The sequence below is a fragment of the Arachis hypogaea genome, chromosome 2, assembly GCF_003086295.3.
Source record: "Arachis hypogaea cultivar Tifrunner chromosome 2, arahy.Tifrunner.gnm2.J5K5, whole genome shotgun sequence".
In the NCBI taxonomy this organism is placed as follows: domain Eukaryota; kingdom Viridiplantae; phylum Streptophyta; class Magnoliopsida; order Fabales; family Fabaceae; genus Arachis; species Arachis hypogaea.
In genome coordinates, this window is record NC_092037.1 from 18,271,589 (window position 1) to 18,288,535 (window position 16,947).

The window sequence follows — 16,947 nt, forward strand, 5'->3', positions numbered from 1 at the left end:
TTTGCTAGATGAAATCTGTTAAAGACTTCTTACTTTATATTAATATTTTATTTGATATTGATAATGATGTAAAGAACTTTGTTTTCATCAATGGAATCTCTTATGAAATTAACGAGAGAAGTGGAGCTTTAGGAAAAATCTAGAAAGGAGGCCAATATGGAAGATGCTAAAGGAGGCTGCGATATTTTTACTAGGGTGAAAGAATATCAAACAATGCTGTTGGAATATGCCAAAGATGCAAATGACATGGTTGTACTTGTACACAATAAGAATAATTGTTAATCTAAAAAGTTACTAAATGTTTGGTCCTGTTGTTAGTGATAAATTGTGTAATAATGAGATTGCTAGTGATATGTATTTTATAATTTATTAATTTATATTTTAAGAAAATGACTAACTTAAATAGGATCAAGCGTGTTAGTAAAATTTGCGTTTATAATAGGCACCATGCTCACAATATTTTTTAATAAAGTTCTCTAATCAGGCAAAGTTTTGTTAAATCCAATCCAAATCAAATAAACATTTAAATTAGAATGAAAATAACTATTAGCTACCTAGTAAAATGAACATCTAGCCTATCTTAGTTTCTCTTTTAATTTTTTGTTTGCTTAATAGAACTACTACATGTTGCAATAAAATCAAGATATTTTTTCTAATTGAAAAAGGAATACCATGTCTTAGTTAATAAAAAATAATTATCTTTTTTATCCTTTCATAGTAATTGTTATGACTATCAATTTGTAAAATCCAACACATTTACAGACAAGTAATAGGACTAAATAATTGAATTTTTTATGAAAACGTGAGTGAGATAAATAACCATCCACTTTCGAAGGGAAACAACCATCTGAAATCATAGTAAAATGAACATCTGCTTTAGTTTAAATGGCTTAAAGTATAGTACATGATGCATCTCAATCATTGATGCGAAAAAGAAAAATCAATAATTTATATGGTAATGAATTATTTGTTCATAAAACTTATGGTTCCCATAGGACTGCAACAAAATTTTCGGATGGTAAATAGAGCATTATATGCAATATTTTAACAGACATAGTTCTTATTGAATTAATTAATTACATGGATAAAAGGACATTACAGAACTATGTAGGTCTATTTATAGCAATGCATAAGTAAATTATTTTTGATAGCTTATACTTCATTATTAACCAAGAATAGCACTACCCTAAAACAAACATAATCAATTCATATTCCATTTGTATTTTTGTAGTCATACTAAATAGACCAATGAGAGAAACAATATTGGTATAGCTGTAAATGTCGCAATGCAATTACATTTCTCTCAGTGTTTGCCATCCCTGAGTATTTTGATGGTCTTATCCAGGCTATAGGTCTCACTAATGATAAGCACTTCCAGTAGAAAGGCGGCGACTCGCAAAAAGCTTTGCATAGCAAAAAGTTGAAAGAGTAGCTGCAAACCCAGCTACCAAGAAAGAAATCGCCGACGGACCAGAATGCTCGCAAGCAGCTTCCAACAAGAACATATACACCAACACTAGTTGTTGCACCAACACCTGAATCAAAGCCAAAATTAAAGAATTAACGATCAAAACAGCTTAGATAAAAAATACCATTGAAGGACATCCCTTAATACATTGTCAGTGTAAATTAGTTTTGTGCATGTATCTAGTTATTGTTACTACTATTTTACTTTGACGGCGTGAAAAAGCATCTAAAAAAATACATGACATTGGTCGATTAGGTAAAACCTTTTTCACAATCAGTGCATCAAAATTAAATTCCTTAAAGATATAAGAAAATTTTGCTCATAAAGTACATAATAATTAATTAATACAAACAACCAAACATCCACTCGAAAATAAAAATAACCATTCACATATCTATTAAACTAAACATTTAGCATAACTTAATTGTATCTACTTGAATCTAATAATAACAAACAAACATCCACTTAACAATGAAAATAACCATCTGCATACCTAGTAAAATGAACATCAAATATAATTTAATTGTATTTAATTGAATCCAATCCAAACAACTAAACACTTTATAATGAAAATAATCATCCACAGATCTAGTAAAATGAATAACCAACATAATTTAATTTGGTATCCAGAAAATCTGTAATTACATCATTCATTTCAAGGATTGGAATAATTGCCAAAGGCTTCACATCTACATAAAAAGTGATTTTTGGTTTCCTAAAGGTATCCAACATTCCAACTTCATATTACGAGAAGGACAAATGGACAATACTGTTTCAAATTGAATCAAACTTGGCTCCCAACTAATATTCTTTCTGTCGTAGAACCAAGGTTCTCAATGTTCCCAACTTTTATGAGTATTGCCTACTGTACATAGAAGAAACCTACCATTATTAAGAAATAAGAACCATTCTCATTGTCTACCATAACGTCCGATTGATTACTTGGACGAACCTCGGTGGGAGCCGATTGTAACACCCTACCACACACTCAACTTTATGCTTAAGCCGTAAAATAGAGGTGATGAGGTGTTACGACCTCTAGAATAAAATGAGTACATATAATAGCAGAAAGAATATAATAAACTAGGAGCCTTGAAGAACAGGAGAAATAAAAATCGCGAAATAAAAGCGTAATGTCCAAAAAATGAGTTAACTTGCGTACAAAGAAAACTATAGCTATGAAGCATAAGATAACAAAAGTAGGAATAGAGGGCCAATGATACAAAATAACAAGCTCCTAACTCAGCCTGCAAAGTCAAAGCTAGCCGGAAAATATATACACACACACACATATATATATATATATATATATATATATATATATATATATATATATATATATATATATACATATCCAAAACTCAAATTTATATAAACAAAATCCTACCTCTCCATAAGCCTTTAAGAAGGTCAAAAGGATCAAGTCATGCGGAGAGGAAACTAAGTACATGTATATATATAACCATACAACAAAATAACCCGATAACCACTTCGTCTTAGAAGTCTAAACGCCTAATGAGGTGCCTCTTGACCTGCATTTGAAAAACAACAACATAGTATAGAGTGAGAACCAGAGGTTTTTAGTATGGTAAATGTGCCACACATATAAGATATAAGGTCCTGGGAATGTCAGAGACAATCCTAGAATGCCGACACTCAGATTATTAAGCTTAAAGCATTAAACAAAAACCATAAAAGGTAGTTTTCTAAGAGTAACTGAGCCTATCTTAACTTAATCTTGAATCTAAGTCTTACTACCTTTCCTCCATACCTCCATCTCCAACAACATATCACAAACAAATAAGCAGATAAGGCAAGCACAAGAAGGTTACAAGTACAGCATGTAACAAATATACATTTAACGCAATTAGGCAAACCCAGTTAATGCATAAACAAGTAATTCAAGTAATATGCACATGATGCATGCCTGTCCTATGGATGATGAGTCTCATCTGTCGGTTATCAAGCCAACCCAACAAGTCTGGTTTGCTAAACCTTTGGACTGTCCCTCGACGTGCATCCCCAAGAGTCTATGCATAGCTTTTTCTCAAATAAATAATATTGCTCAATGGGGGTAAACATTCCCAAAAATTTATAAGTTCCCGGTCACCCTTACGTCGTAAAGTTAATAGAGTATCGAGTTTTCGACTTGTTACACGTGGTGGCAAGCCACGATACTTAACCCAGGAAATCATGTATCTCAGATCATTTAATTAATCAAGCCAAATATTATACATAATCATTCGTAACATTTCATAATTCAATTCATCACTTTTTCAGCTTTACTTCACCTCCAAGTTATCCACACTCCCTAACCTCATCTGACTATCAGGTCTAATACTATTATTTATGACTAAAGGAATGAAAATAGAGGTTTAGAAGTTTGAAATAGAGTTTAAAACTCAGAAAAATCATGTTTGCTGAAAAAGGGGTCACGTGTTCGCGTGGCTCACGTATACGCGTGGGAGTGTAATAAAGCAGCTCGCGCGCACATCCCCTTACCATGCATACGCGTACGCGTGGGCCATGCGTACGTGTGGACATGCATATTGGTCCGTTACGCGTATGCACAGGTAAAAATTTCATGCCACACATACGCGTGGACGTGCGTTTTCCCAAAAACCTGATTAGGCAGAATGCTGCAGATTTACATAATTTTTATCCAAACTTCCGACGCACATAACTTAATCATTTTAAATCGTTTTTCATCCGTTTTTTGAATGGCATAAACTTCACGAACCCAATTTTTATTTAAAATAAGTTGAAAACAAATTAAGGGTCCAGAAGCCAAATTATAGCTCGCTGAAGTTCGGCCCAAAACCAAATTCTTACAAACTTATTAAACATTCATTTTCTTGTTCATTCCATTCACATATCAGCCATTCACACCTGAAAAATCAACCCTAACACATACAATAACCTAACCACAAGATCCTATACCGGTTCATCATCCAAGATACAATAACATGGTACTCTTTCACAACTCATAATTTCACTATGCATTTAATCAATATGTACATAATCATATCATCGTCAACTCAACATTTACTACCCTATTACTCATACAACAATAATTACCATTACATAACCAATTCTCATCCAAAATGCTAAGGACACTAAGCATCATACATTTCCATACGTTCCAACTTATCCTAAGGTCATCTAGCCTAAGTTTTCACAGAACATTATATATTAAATAAAAGAAATCTAAACTATACCTTGGCCGGTTTCCTCATAGTGATAAGGCAACTTATTAAAACAAACACAACCCCAATAACTCCAACAAAACACTAGTATTTAGCTACCTCCAAGTTTCAATATCCACAATTTCAAGCTCTAATTATTTATTCACAACCTAATATACACATTCATAACACATATACCCAATTTAATATCCAAGGTATAAATTCAGTAAATTAAATAGGATTTATGGTATCCTCACCTTACCCAAGCTTCATATAAGCAAGAGTGAATATTTTTCTCAAGCTAATTAGATCCTAAAACATCAAAGAGCAAAGAAATTCAATACCTTCACTTAATTTAATGAAAATTGGGGAAGAAGAGGCTGAGAGTGAATAAGTGGGTTACCTATAAAATTGTTCTGGTAGAAACATAGAGCTCGACCCGGTGGTCACGTGGTCACAAACGGTGTGGCAATCGGAGCTCGGACGGAGGAGTTACGGTGATTTAAAATCAACGTAAGGGTTAGGAAACTCTTTCTTCTCCACTCCTCTGTGTATCTTCAGCACTGGCTTTGCTAAATTAAGGAAGAAGAGAGCTTGGGTTTACTTAAGTGCTGGGCTGGTTGGGCCCATGGGCCCAGTTTAACCGGTTCAGCCCGTTCGGTCCAATCTTGGGCCAAATTCTTTAAAATTAGTGTCAAAATTTTCGTTTTGATAAGCTCTATCCTAATTTAATATAATATTCACATTTCTTCTTTTTAAAAGTTAATTTTTGGCTAATTATTTACTAATTTAATGGAGTTTATACCGATGATAAAGCTACAATGCATCCTGAAAAAGAAAGAACGGAATACAACTCAGAAAAAATAGATAATTGGCATAAAAGCAAGAGAGGGATTAATTAAAATTCAAATTAGAGCCAAGAAAGCAAATAAATATTTAATTGGGGAAAACATTTAAAGATGTGGTAAACTTAATGAAAATCAAGTTGAATTGCTCAAAAATATCAAAGAACAAGTGACTATGTATGTGATCATTCATATTCAAAACATAAATGAATAGGTAGTTTCATTCAATTCACTTAACTAAATATGATATGCACTTCTTAAATGACACCAATCAAATGACCAAACTTAAAATTTTAAACCAATTTGGTGTTTAAACAAAAATAATAATCAAGTGCCTTGTCAAAACTCAATCCAAACATCATTAAAAATAGCATAAAAATGCACAATTATGAATTATAATGCCTAAAGAGAACAAAATTTAAGACAAATACTGGCCAAACATAAGAATTAAACAAGAAAGTTTCAGCTAGGCATTTCATCGAGCATATGGTGTGTACAATACGTAAACAGGGATTTTGAACTCAATTTAAGTAGCAATCAACCTAGAAAAATTAGCCATAAAACATTTTGCAATCCAGAAAGTATCAATCCATTAATCTAAGCCTAATCTAAATAATAAAAGCAGAATTAAAAAGCAGTTAAAATAAATAAACAAAAGAACACCAGGACAGGGGGAAGCATGGAACATGCATTGGTGAAAGGGGAAGAATGAAAAGAGAGGGATAGCAGACGCGGGGTTGCAGCGGCACAGAGCTCCGCCGCTGCTGGGGGTTGCACCGGGGTTTCTCGCCAGGGTTGGGCTTTGCACAGATAACAGGGGTAGTGTACAGGAGATTCATGAGAAATGGAGAAAGAGGAAGGAAAAAGAGAAAAGAGGAAAGAGAGAGGGGGTAGGTGACGGTAGTCGCCAGTGGTGATGACGGTGGTGTCAGACGGAGGGTTGGGGCTGGGTTGTGGTCTCAGGGTGTGCTGGGTTGAGAGTGAAGAAGAGAAGAGGGTTCAGCGGGAGGAAGATAAGATGAGAGGCTAGTTGCAGAGCCTCAATTTACCAATGTGAAAACTTTAATTTTTTAAATTTAAAATTTGAAAATTATTAGCTATTAATTAGTCATGCCACTAATTAAATTTAGGATTAATTTACTTTTTTAACCCCATTGTTCATATTGTTCAACAATGTTGTTGGTTACCTATACTTTTCCATAAAGATTACTCAAATGTCATCTTATAGTGATTATAGTTGTAAAAATTGTACCGCTCTAACTGACTGGACTAGAAAACTGGTGACCTAGCTATGGTACAAGTCCGAATAGAGCATAGGACCGAAAAAAAATCGGAGAAAATCGGATTGACCCAGATTGATAATGATAAAAATTAGTAAATTAGTAGTTTTGAAAAACTTGGACCGGTTAAATTTTATTTTAAACCCACTTTAAAATGATGTGGTTTTGAATTTTCAAAAGACAAAATATTTTTTTTATCCTCAATATTTGACATAAGTCCCTATAACGACCCAACTTCTAGCACGTCATGATCAATGCTAGCTGCCTAGTGCTACTAAACAGCTTTTTTTAGAGACTCTAGACCTTATATTAAATATATACATATGACTTTATAGTGCTAGTTGAGATTGCGTGTCAGATATATAGATATAACGAAATAGGTAATAGTTAAATAAATAATATATACATGAAGCATAAAAAATACAGAAAACATACATATATGCGCGAAGGTTCATTTAGTACATCATAATTCACATCGAATTACATCGTTGTTTATTCATGAAAATATTTACAAAATCTATATTTATACTAACAGGTCTCGACTCACAAGAGTAACACTAGTTTGGGACTTGTTCTAATTTGTTTATATAAGTATTTACAAAAGCACCTAGTTCTCTAAAAATCTATATAAAGCAAGGAGAAAGACAACAACAACAACTACTACTACTACTGGTCATGGATCCCTGGTAGCTGAAGAAACATGAAAGTGTTGTGTGAAAGTCAAAGAACTCGCTCTGACCTTCTGGTAATGCTACTACTGCTCGCTAGTCCCAAGGTTGGAAACTCAAAGAAGATCTCGCCAGTTTGTATCTGCGGAATGAAAAAGTAATGGGTGAGAACCTAAGGTTCCCAGCAGGGTAATATACAGGAATCCTAAGAAGTTTTGCAGCCTAAGTCTAAGACTTCGCGCAGTTAAGTTGGTAAGTCACACAAACAAGTACAAGCACAAGTATATAGCAGAATAGTAAACAAACACAAAGTACAGGAAGTAGAGATAAATCATAATTACAGATAAATGCAGCAACGGAGTATGATGTATGCCTCTATGCAGGCCATGAGCTCACGTGTCGGTTTACATTCCGCAACCCGACATTACCTAGGAATTAGTCCTAGATATGGTTTTCCAATTGCGTCCGTCTGTGCATACTGTCGATGTGGTTAAGCATACCACCAGTCCGTGACAACAGGCAATCGTCGCAAAATTTGATGCCATAATATGTGCACAAAAAGGGAAATAGAATTTTAACAGTCAGTGGGTAATACCCGCCTCCAAACAACCTCTGGCACCTTGGGGTTTACAATTCTTTTTTCGCGGCACATCTCAAATAAAATTTATCTCTAAGGAACTTCTCTGTCCTTCTTTTATAAAAACTTGTACCTGATCCTTTCTTAAAACATCTCAGCCTTGTCACATATTTCACTATTTTTTCCTTGGTATTTTTGTAATTTCTAATTTTACCCTTTTTGTACATAATTTCGTTTTTCTAGTTTTCTTTAGGTTTTAAGTGACACTTTTACCACTAATGTTATTACTTCACTATTTTACCCTCATATTTTTTCTTAAAAGACCTTTTTATCCTTCATTAAGTTAATTAATAATTTTTAATTTTGATTTTATGGCTAAAATTACTAATATGTCCCTAAGTACGCTAGTTTTACCGTTTAACCTGATTTAGCATATTATTGGGTTAATCCTAATATTTTTCTATGACCAAATTATCCATAATACTTTTAATTAATGTCAATTCTACCCTCAGGGGACTAAAAGATTATTTTACCCGTTATTTATTTATTTACTTATTCTAGTTATTGTTTTTTGCTGTTTTACTTCTAATTTTTACTAAAACTTTTATTTAGACTTGAAACTTTATTGTAATTATAATTTTGACTCAATTAATTTATATAATTACTAATTTATCCTTGATGATATTATGTTCAGAATTTTACTTATCTTTCAATTAAATTACATTTTTAACCCTCTTTAAAAATGACCATAACACCCTTTTTATTTTTACACCTTTGTTCTATAGGATTAAAATTAATTTTCTAAACTCTTTTTAACCCTTATACACATGACTTTCGTGATCATTTAGTGGTTGAATTTTCAGGGGTGCAGTTTTTTATTTTTATCCATTTTTAGTGACTTTTAAGTCTTGAAACTTAAATTTCAAGTGCTCCAAATAATTTCAGTAATTCAATACAATTTTTAGAGACAAATAAACTTCATATATCACTCAAATAACAAGACAAAAATAGAAAAGCACTATTGATTGGCTTATATGAACACCGAATCAAGCACAAACATATTCTAACTATTCCTAACCCTTACCTCTTATATAATTCCGTTATTAAACCTTTTACACACTAGAAAACATGCACACAAGGACAGAAGCACAGTTGGTGATGGTGCAGTTTCGTTTTTTGGCTGAAAGTGTGGTAAAAACGTCAAAATTCAACCGCTTTGAGCTCGAATTTCTCTAACTCCTTAGGCGTGCTCCATGGGTGCTTCAAGAGAAGTTCTCTATACATGGAGGAGAGTAAGAATTCATCATGACCACTGTTTTAAAAATTAGGAAAGGAAAGGAAAAAGAACAAGAGTTTACCTAACTGAAATTTTGGTATAAACACAAGGATTAACGAAAACAGGCGAAAGGTTGGGTTTGTATGGATTGAGTACTTGAAGAACACATGAAAAATAATGGAAGAAGAGTTTAAATAGGGGTTGGGGCGCAAAGAACAAGTGCAAGAATTTTCTCTAATTCTCTCTCAAGAATTCAATCAAAAAAGTGTAAAAATGTGTAAAGTATTTTGTGAATTTTGTGGCCAATGCTTCCTTAAATAAAAAATCAAAGTCTTGCTGAATTTATGATGGTAAAAGAGGCTGAATTTTTTATGGTCAAGGGTTGGGCTTTAATGAAGAAGGAGTGTGAAAACGAGGAAGCTTGGTCAGCGCTTGCGTGTCGAGTTTATTCACAGTTAATTACAGTTAGTTACTCGAGGTTAAAAACACAGCAGAGATGGGTGAAAAGGTTGAGATAGTCTCGGCATAGAAGCTAAGAAGGAGAGACAAGTTACTTGGGTGGCAAGAAGATTTGGGATCTCTAGGAGTCTTTTGCATAATACTAGATAGAAATTCGGTTCGAAGTAAATTTTACCGTGTGGTGAAATAATTAATAACTAAGATTTATTCTTAAAGGAATAAATCATGAATAGATGGCTAATATTAATCTTGGGACACAATCATTAAAGTAAAAATTATTTTTACCACTAATTTCAAAGTTTTTGGTTATAAGAATTTTTTTCGACACACGCAGAACCGTCACTAAAAGTGAATTTCCGGCTCAAAAAGGCTCGAGTGAGGAAAATAAACTAATGATAAGCTAATATTTATTATTTATTAGTTAAACTTGACTTAGAAATATTAATTACTCTCATAAAATTAATTTTGACTTTATTAATAATATTTTTCTTTAATTTTGATTTTTTTACTATTAGACGAGTCTCACTATTTTTTATTGGACCGTGATTCGAAATTTTGTAAAATAAATTTTAAAATAATAAAAGAAATCTGTTTACAAAAACCAAATTTTTACCGTCCCAAACTTATCTTTAATATTTTAAAAATATCATATAAATGCGACTCATTTTTTTGGTTATAGAATAAAGATTGGTGTTATTCAATGAAATGGACATATGGACAAATATTTTCTGCTATGATATGGTGTCAGGCTTAAAACGTAAGCTACATTTTACTTTTGGCTCATTTTTTTTGTTCAAGAAACAAAATAAACGCAGCCTACCTTTTGTTTTTTGCATGCTGGTGCAGGATTTATAACCCACAAACTAACCGGTAAGTGCACCGGGTCGTACCAAGTAATACCTCAGGTGAGTGAGGATCGATCCCACGAGGATTGATGGACTAAGCAACAATGGTTAAATGATTTACTTAGTTAGGCAAGCAGAAAAGAGTGTTTTGGTATTCAAAGAGCATTAAACAATAATTAAGAATTTCAGAATGCAAGCAGTAAAGAAGTTGTGAAATATATATGGAGAAATAGTTTAGGTTTCAGAGATATCTATTTTTTGGATTGATTTTTCTTATTAATTTATTTTAATCATGTAAGATTTAATTCATGGCAAACTATATGTGACTAGACCCTAATTTCTTTGACCTTTCTAGTCTCCTCTAAAATTCATTAACTGCCAATTCCTTGGTCAATTAATTCCAATTAGAAGCTGCATGATCAAATTCCAGTTTGTATGTCACAAAAATTCTAATTACCCAAAAATAAGGGGATTATATGTCACGTATCCCATTAAATCCAAATAATTAAAATTTAGGAGAAATTATTTTCAAGCTGTTGTTCAAGTAAAGAGCTTTCCAAGTTATATAAGAATACAATTAGAACATGGGTCATACTTCCGTTCCACCCAAATTTATAAAATAAAGAGCGAAAACAATTCTTGAATTATAAATCAAAACATGAATTAAAAGAAAAAAAATAATAGAATCAATCCATACAAATAGACAGAGCTCCTAACCTTAACAATGGAGGTTTAGTTGCTCATGGTTCAGAGAAAAAATAAGGATTCAGGTAAACTGTGGAATACCCCCCTTTTTTAACTAATTAATTTTTGTCTTTTATATCTCATCCTAATTAATTTAAAATCTAATATCTAAAATTAAGATAATATCTTTTCCTATTTTCAAATTCAAATTTGAATCAGAATCAATTAAATAATCCACGCCTTGTAACGTGGGGACCACTTGGCTTCACCGGATCCGCGCCTAACTTGGCAAAGAGCTGCGCCTTACTTGAGTGCCAAAATGGGGCCCAGAAATCACCCCCAGCATTTTCTGCTTTCTCTGCACGTCGCGCATGTCACGCGTACGCGTCAGTCACACGTACGCGTCGGTGGTCTTCTTCGCGTGTCACGCGTACGCGTCAAGTACGAGCACACGTCGCCATGGAAAGCTCCAAATCACGCGTATGCGTCAGGTACGCGCACGCGTCGCTCCTTGCTGATCATCTTCTTTAATTCTTGAGCTCATTTCATTTGTGCAAGCTTCCTTTCCATCAAATCCAGCCAAATGCTACCTAAAATACACAAAATTACACGAAACTCAAAGTAGCATCCATAGTGGCTAAAAGATAATTAATTCTTGATTAAACTCAATAATTTAAATGCAAATTCATTAGGAAAAGACAAAAAAGATGCTCATGCATCACATGCTTTTCAATTTTTTTTGTTTTAACCCAAACGCAGCCTGCGTTTTGTGATGGGTTTAGTATTTTTTCGTAATAACAAAATGCAGCTTGCGTTTTGTGTTGTATCTCAGTTTTTTTTGGGAAATGCAAAACGCAGGCTGCGTTTTTTGTGGTGTCAGATTATTTTTTTGGAAAATAAAAAATGCAGGTTGCGTTTTGTGAAAAAAATATTTTAATCAAGAGGCCTGCCTATAAATACGAAGCAAGCTCGCCCAAATGGCCTCACTCCACTTCTACTCATCCTATTCTTCTTTCTTGTACATATATTGTAGTTCTTAGTTTTTTGGCAGTTAGGTGTGTAAAAAAAAATCGGATTATGTGAGATTGAAGTTATGGAAAATATTGCAAATTTGCGAATATATTATAACGGTGAGATTATACAAAACACACATGAAGGAGTGACTTTTGTTTATGAATGTCCGTTGTTATTTGCTATTTCATGTACCATGAGTTTTGTCGAGTTGTAAAATAGGCTTTGTAATAACATTCAAAGCCACATTTTGAAAAGGGTGAACAACCTTTTATACAGAAGTCCTGTGCAAGTATTTGGTGGGTGATGTGGGAAAATCATCGGTAAAGAATTTAACAAAATTAAGCGCGTTGCAAGTATAGTTCTAAACCAACAATTTATCCTCAATCAAATTTAATTTGTTTGTCACAATGCAAATCCAATAAAAATAAACTGAAGTATTTAAACCTCGAGTCATCTCTCAAAGAATTGCAGGGAGGTGTACTTATAATTGGTTATAGAAAAGCATATTTTTGGGTTTTTGAAATAAGAAACAAGAAAGTAAAATGGCAAGAAACTAATTCAGTAACTAAGAAAGCTCCTAGCAAGGAAAGAGAATTAGAAGTCCTATCCTAATTATCATTATCAATTGTGATGGTAATTACCTTTTGCTTGTACTTAGTTAACCTCTAACAATGAAGGAAAGTCAAGTGAGCAAAATCAACTTAGGTTCACAAGTTCTAATCAAAGATTAGATTTAGTGAAGCCTAAGCCAACTAGCAAGACTCAATTACCAATCAACAAAAGACTTTTGATAACTCAAGAGTCTCTAAATAATCAATTCAAGTTAAGAACATAAAAGTCTAATTTGAACCCTCCCAAGCGTTTTATCAAACACTTGGAAGGCACAAAATAAAACATAGAAAACTAACAAGGAAAAATAAATCTAAACAACCAAGTGCAAGGAATCAATAACAACAAATAAAGAAAGAAGCAATAAACATAAAGTACCTCAACTTGCATTAATAGGAACTTGAATCTGACATGAAGAGTACATAAACTAAATTAGGAAAATAAGAAATCAACAAGAGAAGATAAACTGAAATACTAGAACAATAGAATGTAGAATAGAAACTAAATTAAAGCAAGATGAAATCTGAAATTGAAAAGAAATAAAACTAAAAACCTAAAACCTAAACTACATCTAAAACTTAAAATTATGTGTATGAGAAGTGTATGATCGATTCTCCCACTCTGCAGTCTCTAATCTATATTTTCAGGCTTGGAATTGGGCCAAAAACAGCCCAGAAATCGCCCCAGCAATTTCTGATACGTCTAGCATGTGGCTCTGTCAAGCATACGCGTGATCCAAGCCTGTGCGTCACCTAACTGCATGGCAACTATGGCAAATTGAATATCATTTTGAAGCCCCGGATGTTAGCTTTCCAACGCAACTAAAACTGCCTCATTCGGACCTTTGTAGCTCAAGTTATGGTCGATTTAGTACGAAAAAGTCAGGGTTGATAGCTTAGCAATTCCTTCAATTTCTTGTATTCCTTCCACTTTTGCATGCTTCCTTTCCATCCTCTAAGTTATTCCTGCCCTATAAACCCTGAAATCACTTAACACACATATCAAGGCATCGAATGATAATGAGAAAGGATTAAAATTAGCAAATTTAAGGCCAAAGAAGCATGTTTTCAATCATAGCACAAAATTAGGAAGGAAAATGTAAAACATGCTATTTCTATGAATAAGTGTGAGAATAGTGAATAAAATTCACTAAATTAAGCACAAGATAAACCCTAAAAATAGAGTTTATCAGTGGGCTAATATAGTTTCAAATAATGTCCATTACTGATGATGCCAGTATGCAGCCGATGTTGTGTATTTATCAATAAACCCGATTTCACGTGTTGATGATAGAGCTGTACATTGAGTTTGAACAGCATTTAGGGTTGGGCGTGGTTGGCTAGGAGGTCAATGTTAATGAGCTCGGAAATATAGATTGGGAAGAAGATAATAATGACAGTGAAGAGGAGTTCAAAGCTAACTATGAAGTCAATGACGAAAACGATGACGGAGACTTGGCAGGCAATCCGGTGGTGCAAAATGAAGCGAATGCGATTGTAAGCCAGCACCCGTTTGGTGTTCCGTCTTTTATGCAGACTCTAGATCTTGAAGCCATGCATGCCCCGAAATTTCCTGAGTATGCGAATATGGATATGTTATGATTATTAACTCAAGTTTCCTATAGTGTTTATTTTATTTGCCTTGTCTGACTGATGGTGGTGCGCTTGTCGTAGGTGAAGGCAACGCTACAACGGAAGATGGCGAGTTTAGTGTCGGAATGAAATTTGGTTCGGGAGTTTCGGTGATATCTGCAATCAAAAGCTACATTATCTCTAGAGGAGTTGATTACACTGTGTATGAGTCTGAGCCGTAGACATTCTATGCAAAATGCAAGGGGTATGGTGCAGGGTGCGATTGACTTATCCGAACTAACTTGATTCGAAAGAAAGCTTGTTGGGAGACTAGGAGATACAATGGCAAGCACACGTGCACCGTGGGAACGATTTCACAAGATCATGCCAAGTTGGACTCGGACACAATTGTGGATGCCATTAGGCCATTGGTCGAAGCAAACCCCTCGATAAAGGTGAAGTTTGTTATTGCAGAAGTTCAATCCAGGTTCAACTACACTGTGAGTTTCCGCAAGGCTTGGTTGGCAAAGCAGAAAGTTGTCACAAAGGTTTTCGGTGATTGGGAAGTTTCTTACCAGACTCTGCCAGTATGGTTGAAAGCAATGACGGTGAAGATGCCAAGATCTCGTGTTCAAATTAAAACGCTCCCCGTTTACCGTGAGAGTGAGGAGGTTCAAGGTGTAAGAGTTCTGCACTGCATTTTTTGGATCTTCTATCAGTGTATTGTAGCATTCAGATACTGCAAGCCACTGGTGCAGGTTGATGGCATGCACCTGTACGGAAAATATAAAGGTACACTTCTGGTAGCGGTTGCACAAATGGGAATTAAAACATTGTGCCTATTGCATTTACGATAGTCGAGGGCGAGAAGACAGACGCACGAGAGTTTTTCCTAACCAATTTGCGAAAATATGTTGTTACCATTGATGGTGTGGGTATTATTTCGGACCGCCATACCTCCATCGACGTTGCAATAGCTCGTAGTAACGGTGCATGGTCACCACCAAGGACGTGGCACATGTACATCAGGCACATCGGGTCCAACTTCTTAAGGTGGTTCAAGACTCCATATTTACATAAACTCGTGGTGAACACAGGTATTTCAACTCACTGTTATGGTTCTATTCATAGTAAATTTGTGGCATCTGCTTATGATTAAATGGTTTGTTCAACAAGCTATTCTAGGACGGAGCATGAGTATAACAAAAACTACCAAAGGCTTAAAGAGCGAGGTGAGGCATATACTCAATGGTGCGATGACATCGGTGTTGAGAGATGGGTGTTGGCATTCGATGATGGTCATCATTGAGGATATATGACAACAAACTTGGTAAAGTGCATAAATTCTATCCTAAGGATGCACGCAACCTTCCTGTGACTACCATTATTCGGTCAACTTTCTATCGGTTGAATGAATTGTTCACTCATGCAATATTAATCTTTCCCAACACGTGAATCTTGCGGACCGGGCTCCCGACCAAAACACGCAATGCAATTCTCCGCTAAAAACTAGTGGCTGCTGTCTGATCTACCCGTAATGGCCTCCCCATTAATCGAGAGACTAGGAATATAGCTCACATCTTCCAGTGTCACCATCACTTCACCGACCGGAAGATGAAATGTGTGAGTCTCCGGCCGCCAGCGTTCCACCAAAGCACTCAGTTGTGCAGAATGACCTCTCATTTTGCCTACTCGCGAAACGTGTTGAAACCCAGTCAATGCCAGTGCCACTACAGCTACCTCGTTAAAGGTATCTGGCGAATTGAGTTTTTTTGGCAACAAATTTCTGATAGCTTGCAAAAAAATGATAATTATTAAATTCTAAATAATATCAGTTAATAATTTATTCAAAAAAAATTAACAACAATAATTAAACAGTATTATTATTATTATCTTAAAAAATAATAATAAATTATTAAATAATCATAAATATTTATTTATTATTTATTACTAGAAAATAATTATAACTATTATACAGTATTCTATAATGGCTAATAATAATAATAATAATAATAATAATAATAATAATAATAATAATAATAATAAACAATATTCTATTATTAAATAATATTATTTATTATTACAAAATATTAGTTAACTATTAAAATTAATAAATTTTTTTACTAAACAGTGTTAAAAAATACCTTTTACTAAACTGTATTATTATCATTATTATGAATAAAAAATAATAATAAATCACTAAAAATTAATAATAAATTATTAAACAGTATTATTAATTATTAAAAATTAATAATAACTTATTCTCACTATCATAACCAATATTATAAACAAATAATAATATACTAATCATAATAATAATTATTCAAATATAACAATAATAACAATAATAATAACCATTTATTTTATTATCATTATCTTAAACAGTATTTTATTAATAAACAGTATTATTTATTATTAGAAAATATTAATAAATTATTAAAAAATAATAAATTCTTTTTAATTAAA

The 16,947-nt window shown here is 33.6% G+C and overlaps 1 long non-coding RNA gene across 1 annotated transcript; it reads right to left on the minus strand.

Moving 5' to 3' along the window:
• Window positions 1–2,945: 2,945 nt before the first annotated feature.
• On the minus strand, window positions 2,946–5,213 carry LOC140177840 (uncharacterized). The gene is made up of 3 exons (XR_011869333.1): window positions 5,057–5,213; window positions 4,911–4,965; window positions 2,946–3,000 (listed from the first exon to the last, which is right to left on the minus strand). It is a non-coding gene; the product is annotated as an uncharacterized lncRNA (long non-coding RNA).
• Window positions 5,214–16,947: the final 11,734 nt, after the last annotated feature.